Here is a 12,447-nt window from a genome sequence, read left to right on the forward strand (position 1 = left end):
AGACCACCTTCAACCATGTAAGAGTTAGATGGGTGAAGCACTAGAGTATGAGGCCACTTCATCCCTAGAGGACCTTGTAGTAGTCAACATTGCACACACGCTCCACAGCATGCGTGGTATTATCCTACAAAGCTTGCAAATATATAACTTGCCTCACATGCTAGTCTAGCTTTGGACCCACACATGGTTGGCGTAAGGCATCTCTTAAACATGCCTATCTTGGAACCTTAATCATCTCACTAACCAAATCTTTGGAGTCTGATAACCAAATTAGAATTCATACACATATTCCAAGCTTATGGGTCTGATGAATGAGGATATATGCAAATTTTGAAAGCGTGAAATTTACAATAGATAATCCCCCTTAAAGCTTCCCCACACAAACACGTGCCCATCGTCCTGCCAAGAATATAGGCGTTTTATAAGGTTAACCTATCCCATAGGTTAATTCCAACGAGGGGAGCACCGCCCACAGGTCACGTATAAAGAGCTTGAGGGGCCTGTCATACAATCCATCTTTGCGCTTGGGGCAATGACGCAGTTAGTGAGGGTTTCCCGAGACGCGTCAATTGCTGGTTGAAAACTATTTCCAAACCCCCTCCTCGGCCCCTGGGCCGTGGAGAATTTTTGGAAGGTGCACGCTCTGCGTGTGCCTCGCAAACAAACCCTAAAAAGGAAAGGCTAGTCGGCGGACATGCAGCTGGGGTCTCTCTCTCTCCCTCCAGCCAGCTGCTGGTCTCTCGCTCGCTGCTGTGACAGAGCGAAAACGGCCTGCTGCCGCTTATATGTCCTTTTAATAAGAGGACGGTCTTTTAGCAGAGACACGGTTTCTACCGTTGCGTGTTTGGATCCCTTGTGTGATGGACTGCTAAGATTTTGCCCCGCTGCATCATGGGCAAACAAACCCTAAAAAGGCTACTAGGCGGACGTGGGCACAATAGAAACAACTCTTACACACCATCTTGTCTTTGCCAAGCTTGCTCGCTCTCGCGCGCTCTCTCTCTCTCTCCACTAGCCATACCTCATCATCTTTGGCCATGAATGCATGCATTTGGGCCAACATGCTTTCTTCCGTGCATCCTGCTTGGCGTGGATGTAGAGCCGGAGGACATGAATGTCCATGCGGTTGTTGTAGCCTGGCGACGGAGCAAGATGGAGGTGGCATCGTCAGACTCACTGTGTGATCCAAAGGATCGCGCCAATTAAGGGGATTGAGGGCGGGATCTACCTCATCTTGCTAATGTGGTCTAGGGGGGTGGGTCAAGGCAGGTTGGCGGGTTGGGGTTGTTGAGGTGGAGGGGGTGGTGCCGAGCGAGGCATCGAAGATAGGACGTGGGCATGCCGATGTAGAAGGGCGATGTTTAGGTAGCAATGATGGGCCCAATCCGAGATGGAGGGAGGAAGAGGGTGACGGTGGTGTTGGGGAAGGGGGTGGCGAGGGAACACGAGATGGTGTGGTATCGAGTGAGGGATAGGATGGCGGGTGAAGAGGTTGAAGTGGAGAAGCTGGTGCCTGATAGGATTTTGGCGTGGAGTGTGGGTGGTTGGAGGTAGTATTGGTGGGCACTAGTGGGGGGTGGGTTAGCCGGAGCTTGGGTGGGATGGGAGGTGTGGGTTAGGATGTTGTTGCTGGAGTCGAGGGTGGGGGCATGGTTGTCTCCACTAGTGGAGTGGTACTCAACCTTGTTGTCATCATCGTCATCGATGGGGTCTCCTTCAGGGGGCAGCTATTACCGAGAATTTGGAGAAGAAGAATAAGGCCTTAGCCTCTTGTGCCTCTTTGACAGTGATGTCATTGGGAAAGGCGATGTGGGATTCGTAGAATTGGAGGATGGCGGTGGCAGGGTGAAACCATGTATAGGTGGTACCACTTTTTTCACCTTTTGGTGGTACCACCAATAGCCCCTAAAAGGAGGGAAGTTTAGTGTTTCTCAAATTAGTAATATGGAAAATAGTGGTAGTGGACCATCATAATATTAATTGGGCCCCCCTCTTCAAAGCATGCAATGATTTGGTGCCCCCCTTCTCTTAATATATTAAATAGTGGGCCATCATGAAAAGGAAACGGGCCACCCTCCTTTAAGCATGCATTGATTTGGCCTGTCGTCGCGCGCGCCCCCCTTCTCCCTCTACTGCTCTTCTCCCTCTGCTCCGTTCTTGCATTCCCTCTTACCAAGCGAGCTTCCTGCCCATTCATCCCTCTGCTGCCTCGCATCACTCACGGTTTCACCGTTTCACAGCCGTGTGCGCAGAGAGTGATCCCACCCCCAAGAAGAACACCCCCCCTAGGAGGTGCAAGAGACCCTTTGCGGATGCTGACTCAGTCGTGTAGACCCCTTCACCGATGCCAGAGCAAGGTGCAGCTTCCCAGACAACATGCGGCCCCCAACAGGAAAGTCCGCTCGGAAAGGTATTGTGCTCCTCTTCCATGTCTGCTGCATGCACATATCCTTCTTACACATCTCCCTCCATTGGCTTTTGTTTGCACATTTTTTCCCTGTCAATGCATGCTCCCCTTGAGAACTAACGTTTGCTTGTTCTCTTATTGACAGCGTCATCTGAGTACGTAAAGCTCTCCCGTTTTTGCCACTCAGCAGCTGAGTTGCATGCTGAGTACGGCTTGAGCATGGAGGGCAAGCTGCCCAAAGACCTTACTGTCGAGGATTTGACTGACTGTCTTCAAAGTTCCTGAAAAGAAGAAGACAAAGGTCTTCTTGCATATGGTGCAGGATCACCTATACGACGCTTGTCGTCTTTTGTATCAGAAAGTGTACCAGGCTGCCCCCTCTAATGGGGAACTAATGACAAAGTTTGCTAGGGGGTTTGCCTTTGAGAATTGTGCAGCTGCTAAAGCTCAACCCGAAAGTCACAAGATTGCATGGGCTGTGGTGGGTGGTATGGTCTTGGAGAATGTGAAGGCTCAACCGGGAGGTTTGAATCGCAAAGTCAGGAAGTTCATGTCCGATTACGGTGTTTCTGTCTTATATGGACAAACAGAGCATGCTGTTGACTCCTACACCTTGACAGTGTCTAATCACCCTGCAAAACCGACTGAGGTTGCATCCCAGCCTCTATACATAGAATGGTTAGGTAGAATTGCTGAAGATCTTGATGAGCACTTGAAAGTGATATATGCACTTGCAAGTGATTTAAGCACTTGCAAGTGGTCCAAGCACTTGAAAGTGATTTAAGCACTTGAAAGTGATATATGCACTTGCAAGTGATTTAAGCACTTGAAAGTGCTCATACATTTACACCACTTGCAAGTGCTTGTTTCACTTGCAAGTGCTTAGAGGTCATCGAGTTCATAGACCACTCATAAGTATTGAGACCACTTGCAAGTGCTGTGACCACTTGCAAAGTGTTATACCACTGTAAGTGCCTACATCACTAGCAAGTGCATAGAAATCATGCAAGTTCTTAGAAGTTTAACAAGTGCTTAGACAACTTGAAGGTGCTAAGACCACTTGCAAGTGGTCATACCATTTGCAAGTGGTCATACCACTTGCAAGTGCTAAGGCCACTTGTAAGTGTTCATGCCTTTTGCAAGTGCTAAGACCACTTGCAAGTGGTCATACCACTTGCAAGTACTAAGGCCACTTATAAGTGTTCATGCCTTTTGCAAGTTCTAAGACCACTTGCAAGTGTTCATACCACTTGCAAGTGCCTAGGCCACTAGCGAAGTTCAAGACCACTTGCAAGTGTTCATACCGCTGTCAAGTGCTCATACCACTTGCAAGTGCATAGACCACTTGAAGGTGCTACTTACAAGTGCTAAGGCCACTTATAAGTGTTCATGCCTTTTGCAAGTTCTAAGACCACTTGCAAGTGTTCATACCGCTTGCAAGTGCCTAGGCCACTAGCGAAGTTCAAGACCACTTGCAAGTGTTCATACCGCTTTCAAGTGCTCATACCACTTGCAAGTACTTAGACCACTTGAAGGTGCTAAGACCACTTGCAAGTGGTCATACCACTTGCAAGTGCTAAGGCTGCTGACAGTCGGTTGTATTCACAAGTACTACCACCTCTCAACGTGGTCCTTGTTTACACATCTCCTCCATTGGCCTTTCATGCACGCATGGCAAAAGCAGGACAATGGTCTGCACTGTAGCCCGTGCATATCTAATTGACTGTAGCCGTTGACACAGTGGAAGGATCGCGACCCTTTGATCCGCATGCAATCCCACTCTCTATCTCTGTCTACATCACCGAGCTTGACCTCCCAGAATCTACGATCGACTTTCTTCCCTATCAATGGACATTCTTTCCTGAGGGTTGCGTTGAGGAATGCCACCACACTTGAAGCGTTATGTAACACCCATCCGTCAGATTTCAGCTGCTCCTATGTGAGAGCTCTTTTGAGCACTGCACCAGCCCCATCGTGCTCGTCCTTCCCATGGCCGGATGCGAAGAAACTGTGCATCATCTCAATACCTGTCATATTGAAGTATCGGGCTACAAAATAGAAAGGGCACCTTGCTTTGAATTGTGAAGTAGCGCCATCAGACCACACCTAGTGTCGCTTGGCACTACATCCTTGAGCTTTCAGCCACTCATTGTGCAAAATAAAGCAATGCTGCACAAACAAAGTGTCGTTGATTTTGTCATCAGAGATGTAGAAGTGGGTTGTCTTCCGAATGGTACCAAGCACATCACGCAGGTACGAAATGTGGACCAAGATTGTCACCTGAGTTGAATACCAATGCATTGACTGAATTTCATTCTGCACCTTGAAGGAGTAATTCTCTGCAAAATCCACTACCGACACCACTACATCATCTGGAAATTTATCCAAACACTCTTTGAATTGAAGGAGTAATTCTCTGCAAAATCCACTACCGACACCACTACATCATCTAGAAATTTATCCAAACACTCTTTGAATTGTTCAGCTTGCCATCTGTACTTATAATTGTGTTTGATGAAGTTTCCCAATTTGCTTTGAAGCAAGGAAGTGAAAGTCCTCGGGCTGACTTGGTGAACAACAAGATCTTTCCGAGTTTTTGCTTGATCGTTCTCATCCACTTCCTGTGTAGGAACGTCATCAAAAAGCTTGACAGTCATCATAGAGATGTCATCGCTTTTTTCATGTGGACACAAGGAGATCTGTTTAATGCCACAATGTTTGCATGTACCCAAAAGACATTGTCTACGGTGATAAGCACAATCAATGGGTTTTGGGCACAATACAGACTCCCACAGGTCTGTTAAGCTTGGAAATGTGGCATTGGAGGCCGTGCACTGCGCTGTTCCATCATGAGAACTGCAAACAAGGCACCTGCAACAACTGCATGGCCGGCCATGTATCCCATATCTTCCTTGGAGCATCTGATTTAAGAGCTTCCTTGAAGTAGACAAGATGCACATGGTATTCACAGCAACAAGTGTTGCGGTCCTTCAACTTGCGTACGAAGTATGGCTTTAGACCCTCAAAACATCTGAGGGACTTATGTTAGGATGAGCCACTTGGAACTGCATATAGAAGTCCCTCTGTGATGACAAAGAAGACAAATTTAGACACACTATCAAGCATTATAAATCATTCTGAAGCAACCTATAACATTAGTAAGCATTATGACACACTTTCAATCAGTGTAAAGCTATGACACTCATTGGGTAAAGCTCTTAGAAGCACTTAGTAGCACTTTCTGCACCTGGCAGTACTAGTAAATCGTTGTAAAGCACTATAAAGCACTCTTAGGCACCTGCAAGCACTTAGAAACCTGAGGATCCATTTAGATGAACTTGGAATAACATAACAACTCATTATTTGAATGGGGTGTCTTCACCTCACATAATGTATGACAAATGTTAGAGAAAATGAGTCTCTCAACTGTCTTTGACGTGTGCTGTAACATTGAGAATGTTGGATGACGGAGGAGCTGTTGTAAAATCTTTGTTTGAAGGCCCTCGGAAAGCCCGTTTGTTTGTTTGCGCCAGCACTGAGAAATTGCTCTGCAGATTTTCTTTGCCTCTCGCTCATCAATGTCACCATCCTTGCGCGTACGTGCCATCCTCTTCTCAATGCTTCTTTGTTCCCTCTTCTTTGCAACCTAGTAGTTTCGAAGACTTGGCAGAAGTTCTCTCAGGATGTGTTGTGTGATAGACAATGGGGGAAGATATACAGAGCCTGTATTGCCATTCTGTACACTATGAGACTCCATGTGGAGCCAGTTATGAGGGAGCTAGGAGGCTGAGGTTATTGCAAAGAAGACCATTAAAGCAGTTATGAGGGAGCTAGGAGGCTGAGGTTATTGCAAAGAAGACCATTAAAGCACAAATGTAGTCTTCATGGAGAGAGAGAGAGAGGGAGAGAGGGAGATAGTACAGTTGAATACAGCTTGCGCTCAAGCGGGAAGAGAGGCCCTTTTGTGTAGGCGGGAAGCAAAGGCTATGCTATGGCAGAGAGAGAGAGAGAGGCGGAGAGTGAGAGAGAGAGAGTGATTGCAGGACGAGTGTAGACTGAGTGGAGGAGAGAGAATATTCAGAAGCGTTTAATGGGCACGCCATTCCCTTCATGAATGCTCAGTTGCATTTTCAATCCCACCTCTATTTCAAATTTAAGCCTCTTTCTCCTCCCAGAGGGGTGGCTAAAAGGAGTGTCTAAGACACTCCTTTTTGGTACCACCTATACATGCTTTCACTCGGCAGCAATGACTTCCATTTGGCGGTAGATACAGGTGTAGATAACGAAGAGGCCATATGGAGATTAAGGGAGGGAGGGTGTGTGGAGAGCTCTGTAAGAATTGTAGATTGTTGTCCAGCTGGGTAGATCTAGGTAGGCGAGGGCACTAAGGGATTTAGAAGAGGCATAGGGGTACAAACAAAGCTTTGCCAGTGGTTGGGGGGGACTATAAAATTGATGGAGGGGTTGGTGTTTGTTGCTTGTCCATACGCAAGGAGGGTGTCCCAGTTAATGGTGAGTGTAAGACCCCTGCCCTCTCTGCACATCGATCTCCGGAGTGCTAGCACAGCAGGCGGAAGTAGCAACCTCTTACGCAGGGCAGGGCTTCCCACTCGGGGCCTCGTCCATGAATGTCCGGGCAAGGGACTAGTCTGGCGTAAGACAGCTGGTGTAAGACAGTCCTTTATAAAAAGCAGAGTTTCTATGCAAGTAAGATTTTCCCATTTTGTTTGATTTCCTCTCACAAAAAACCATTTCACGAGAAAACATCTCTAGTGTTGGTTTCACAAGACCCTTTTTTCAAACCCAGTCTTTCTCAATGAAAATCACGAATCTCGTATCTCGGTGATCCATCCATCAATTACAAACAATTTTCTAACTTATTTCTAGACGATTTTGGGTCTTAGGGAAAATTCTCTAAATCAGACAGTTATCCCTTCTTCGTACTGAAGAAATGGGAATGGTCACAAGTCTTGGTTTAATTTTTTATTCAAGAGATGGGCAAGCATCTTACTAACCCACCTTTCTCACGAGGTCATGGTCAACACATAATTTCTTGAATTTATTCCTAGATTTATTTCCTAAAGATATTTCTCTATTTATCTCATACAATAACTGTGATTTCTAGTCATAAGGATAAACATCCAATAATATGAAAATTTATTCTTCCTTGGACATATTAGAACTATAAATAACTCTACTGGTGGTGAATAATGAAATTTAACAAGGATATTTCTTTTTCTAAATAATCCTTTAATAAATATGCATACATCATTTTTTTAAATTATTCACCTAGAAATATTCTTAAATATTCTCTTCTCCATTTGAGCCTAGGCATCAACATGCCATAATTATCTACATAGAAGTATAATGAAACTTTCTCTTTTTGATACCAAAATTAATTATGCATATTCCTATTTCAAGATACGATGAAAATTCCTTTTTTTAACAAATAAAAATATCCATGTATATACATACCATGAATATACCTATTTAAAATATAACAAAAAATCATCTTTTAATATTTAAAATGTTTATGCATATAATATCATGAGAATTCCTCTTTTTGACATCTAGAAATTTATGCATGCGTATACTATGAATGTATATTCAAAAATGTAACAAAAATCCTTCTTTTAGCATTAAAATGTTTATGCATAGAATATGATGAAAATTCCTCTTTTTGCATTATCAAATTTATGCATAAACATAAAAATATGGTGATACTTTCTCTTTTAATATAAAATTTCTTTATGCATAAACCTGAGCATAATTGCATCTAAGCATCTTGCTTATTAAAAAAAAAACCCAAATATAACTTCCTTATAAAAATAATTATAAGAATGTTAGCATAAGCTCTCTTTCATCTTAAAATGAATAAATATAAAATTTATTAACATAAAAACAAGCTTAAATGAATTAACCTCATTTTTAAGTAGATTAAAAATCATAAAAATGTTTAATCTCCATCTCTAGCTTGTTAGGCCTAGAGTTTTGGGTAAGAAAATGAGATTAGAATTAAAGCTTATCCTTCCAAGAAGGATTTAACCATAAAGTGAGTATTCTTTCAAAAAGAGAGATTACAAATAAAAAACAATACATTTAAGCATAAGAGATTAACATTAATTCTACAAAATAACATTTAAGCATAAGAGATTAACATTAATTCTACAAAACAACATAAATCAATAAGGGCATAGTTTTAAAAAGAAACCATGAAATAGAATGCTTCCCAAGTATGTAGAGAGGTTGGGAAGAAGATTGCCATCCAAGAAGAGAGTAAAACACCATTGTTTTGGGCTTACCCTTGGTTTTTAGCTTGATTCTTTAGGGAGATGTGTAGCACTCAAAGAAGAAGCTTGGCCACCAAGAAGAAGAGAGTAATCTCCACCAAAAGAAGAAGACGATTAGTGAAGCTCCAAAGCTTCACAATGGAGAGGCAAGGTAGAGGGATAATAGAATTACACTAAAATAAAAATTACACTAGCATGTAAATACACTAAGATGAAAATACAAAGGAATGGGGTTCTATTTATAGGTGAGAGAGGCCACCAACCAAGTCCAACTGGGATCTAGAGGCTTCTAGCTTTAGTTTGATCCAATTTGGAAGACAAGTTTTGGACCAGTTAGGTCCACTTTTCTGATCTAGTTAGGTCCAATTTGGAAGACAAGTTTTGGACCAGTTAGGTCCACTTTTCTGATCTAGTTTGAAAGAGGAGAGAGAAGAGATAAAATATCACTTTTTTATGAATTAAAAATTGGGGAAAATGATGAGATTCTAGGCGCCTCCTTTATGAGCTCCACTCACCCTCCTGAGGTGTCAAAATTCCCATTTTCATACTAATAAATCCCAATACTAGTCAACTCTTCATCTTATGTGAGAATTTACTCATTTTTTGTGGATTTTCTTTTATTCTTGCATTTTTCTTATTCAAACACTTGGATTAACCCCATTGGCCCTTTAGAACACTCTTTGGACCTTAATCCATAATTTTCTAAAAATGGGTACCCTTAGGCTAAGGTGTCCAATGCACATATTCAATTGATTTCTAATGCATATTGAAAAACTCTTTTTAAACTTCAGTTTTAGGGAAATTCATCTTAAATTTAAAGGTTAACTTTATATCCAAAAATATCTCAAAACTGTATTACCTCTCTCTAGAATATTTTATCTCTCTAGGTCAAAAACAAAGGAAAATAATGTTTTCTTGTATTCTGAAATGGGGGATGATTACAGGGGACTGAAAGGAGAACTTATACATCTTTAGGGACTGAGGAGGAATCTTACATCCTCTCCCACTTGAAAAATGCGAGATGTCCTCATCTCGCAAAGTGGGGGTAGTCCTTTATCAGTTGATCTTTTTTTTCCCAAGTGGCGTTCTCTAAAGGATAGAACTTCCACTTGACCAAAAACTCTCTAAGGACTTTATTCCTGAGAGCCTTCTCCCAAACATCTAGGATTTCTTCGGGTTGTTGAAGTTTCATCTAGCCTTGAGTCGGAAAAGTCAACTGCTCATCATCTAGCACATGACTCAAGCTGGGTACATACTTTTCAAGCAAACTGACATGGAACACATTATGTACCGATAGAAGAAGTTCATAGGCTAGATCTCCTATTTTCTTTGTAATGGTGTATGGTCCACCGTATCTAGGAGACAGCTTTTGTACTTCCCTAGAGATAAAGAACTTCTCTTGGGTCGTACACGAATGAAGACCATATCTCATTCTTCAAACACTCTCTCCGTTCTCTTCTTATCAACATACTGCTTTTGTCTATCCTGGGTAGCCTTAATATCTTTGTGGATTGCCTGCATTTGCTGCTCCATATCATCAAGCATCTGTCTGGACATCTCGACCCTGATCAATGGGTCGGACCAAGTTAATGGTGTGAGGTAATCTTGCCCATATAGAGCTTTGAAAGGGCTCATCTCGATACTTCGGTGATAAGAGGCATTATAAGCAAACTCAACTAGATGTAAGTAGCTTAACCACTTCTTGGGTTCTCTACCACATCATGACCAAAGAATATATAAATCTATTACTTGGTTCACTCTTTCTGTCTGTCCATCTGTCTCAAGATGATAAGCAGTACTGAGATCTAAGGAAGTTTTCGCTGCTTCAAAGAATGCAGTCCAGAACCTTGATGTGAACTTAGGATCTCTATCGCTTACTATCCTTCTAGGTAAGCTATGCAACCTGAAAATCTCCTTGAGGAAGACTCTGGCAACATCCACTGCAGTGTAGGTTCCTTTTTTTGGAATCACATGGGCAACCCTGGCAGCCTGTTATGTTCCCATCTAGATTAAACTGAATATGGTCTGTCTCGTGGTGTGTGAAAAGAATCTTTCCACTGGCCAATTCTACTTGCACAGGTTTTCCTATTTAGCACAAAATTCATCTTCGATTCTTGAGTTTTCAACAAAGCTCTGATAAGAGCTTTGAGACCCCTACCCTCTTTGCACATCGATCTTCAGAGTGCTAGCAGCGGAAGTAGCAAACTCTTGCACAGGGCAGAGCTTCCCACTCAAGGCCTCGCCCACAAATGTCCGGGCAAGGGACTTCCGAAATTGAGATCGAAAAAACTTTCCTCGCCCAGAAAGCACGGGCGATTCCTCTAGTAGGAAAATCTTCTAACGAGAATTTATCTAACGGGGTCAAGGGCCTTAACTATCCTTTGTAATCCAACCAAACCCACAGGTCACATGGCCAAATCAAGGAAGGGACTTGCAATTGGTTCATAGAGATCATCGCTTTTTTCCCCTCAAGTGAGGCACAGCCATTGATTCTTTCCCATAGAACAAGAATTACCCTCTGACTTACTTCAACTATCATAACTTGAACATAAATGAACTTTATTGTAGGAATCCACTGATCCAGCCGCCGCCTAACCCCCAACCGGTCCATGGGTTAGCCAACCGCCCACCAACCATTGTATTGGTGGGATCCCTCTTTATAAAAATTAGATGTGTTTTGTCCCGGGTACCAGGGAAAAGAGTTCCCAAGCCCCCTAGCCAGCACTCATGCAAAAATATAAAATAGACACACCACTTACGCACCCAATATGAAATTTGCCTTTTTCTCATATTCAACTATTTTAAAGACAGAACTACAATAAAACCTCAGTATTCCCATCATAATCCTTAGTATTATAGGTCCATTATTTTACAATCAAGTATTATCCGAACTCTCTGTTGAAGACTAGTTAGTCAACCAATGAGATCGAATTTCATAGTTCCCAGTTCACTTAAATAGATTTCTTACCAATCCATGAAGATCTCCCTCGACATACGCATAATCACCTAAGTAATCTTGTGAGGGCTTGTTGCTGATCCTACTCTTGATTTTGAAGCGGTGGCCAACCACATGAGGCATTCATAAGTCTCATTCATCAAAATGTCATCAAGCTTCCTCGTCATCTTCAAGTTCACAAAGCCTTCAAAGTGTGCTTATGAGCACTAATAGTATTGATTAACACTAATGAGGCTTCTAATCTAGCAAAGGGGAGTTATTCCAGTGTTTTTAAACACTAAGAGTGTTCTTAAGCACTAATGGTGAATCTAATCACCAATATAAGTGTCATTAGATGCTAAAAATATGCTTTTAAACACATTTTTAGACGTCTAATCACCAGTATAAGTATCATTAGATACTAAAAATGTGCTCTTAAGCACTAATCATGTTTTTAAACACTAATGGTGATCTTAATCACCAAACAAAGTGCTCCTTAACACTAATGAAGTTAATCTCCATCAAAATTACTAGTTGGGCACAAGCCCTAAGTGCTAAACCATAAAATTTACCATCTTAATCTCCTATTTATGCAACATCCTTGGCTTGATTAAGGGTTGTCGCACTCTCATAAGCCTTTCTCTTTCTAATTAAGCGTAAATATCATAAATTTCTAGTTTTTTCTTCTTCATAAATCAGCCCATTACTCTCTAATAACCTCCTTCAATACCAATGTCAAAGAAAAACACCCAAATCAAGAAGTTCTCGAGAGAGGGCTTCCACACTTAGCAAGTCCTTGTCAAGTACAAGATGAT

General features: G+C 42.3%; 1 non-coding gene across 1 annotated transcript; it reads left to right on the top strand.

The window, feature by feature from the left end:
- The first annotated feature begins 514 nt into the window (after window positions 1–514).
- LOC147622143 (U4 spliceosomal RNA) lies at window positions 515–644 on the top strand. Its single transcript, XR_015269742.1, has one exon. It is a non-coding gene; the product is annotated as a U4 spliceosomal RNA (small nuclear RNA).
- Window positions 645–12,447: the final 11,803 nt, after the last annotated feature.

Source organism: Cibotium barometz, chromosome 29 (assembly GCF_041138505.1).
Source record: "Cibotium barometz isolate CiBa-2024 chromosome 29, ASM4113850v1, whole genome shotgun sequence".
Taxonomy (NCBI): Eukaryota; Viridiplantae; Streptophyta; class Polypodiopsida; order Cyatheales; family Cibotiaceae; genus Cibotium; species Cibotium barometz.